The sequence below is a fragment of the Octodon degus genome, unplaced genomic scaffold (assembly GCF_000260255.1).
Source record: "Octodon degus isolate 3935 unplaced genomic scaffold, OctDeg1.0 scaffold00051, whole genome shotgun sequence".
NCBI classification, from domain to species: domain Eukaryota; kingdom Metazoa; phylum Chordata; class Mammalia; order Rodentia; family Octodontidae; genus Octodon; species Octodon degus.
In genome coordinates this window covers 3669530-3670260 of record NW_004524627.1, presented here as the reverse complement: position 1 = coordinate 3670260, position 731 = coordinate 3669530, and positions in this window count along the sequence as shown.

Below are 731 nucleotides of genomic sequence, written 5' to 3'. Positions count from 1 at the left end.
AATTGCTGTACAAGATGCGGACTTGAGATCCTATTTACAAACATCAGTAGAACAAATCATTCTATTCATTAAGAGAATGTAAATATATATCTATCCTAACCACTTAGAATACACAGGCACAAAATGGACATTCATCTGTATACCCCATTTTTTCTAAGTTCCGTTATTTGAATTTATAGGTGTGTAAACTCAGCAAAATATTCTAAAAGAGTCCAGTAGCCCATAATAGCATTGGGTCTTCTGTTTAACTGGCAATGTCAGAAATTGTTGACCTGAGTCCCCCATAGCTTAACATAACAGCATAGCTTGACTTCCTATATTTTGTCTTCATACTTTTCTACTGGATGGTTAAGACCAAGGTAAAGCAGGACCTGTGCAACAAGAGCTGTAGCTTTTGAGTCTGAGAAGGTCAGTGAAATCCCATTAGGATTTATCCTGAGATCCTGTACCTCAGATTGTAGAACCTTTGTCAGTGTCAGCCATGTGGATGAGTCATGACCATTGCTTGGCCAATGTGCTCTCTGTGAAAGCCTGAGAGAGTGCTTTCTCTCCATGTGACTCTCCTTAGGCACCTCTACATCATCAATCACTTTCCTCTTTGGCCCCATAATCTGCTTGATCAGAAAATTTGGGACACTACCGAGTTACATGACGTTACAGTACAAGTTCTCATATGTCCTGAGTCTTAATTGACCTTAGAAGGTTAGGGCCAAAATGTTGGCTTTCCTAGT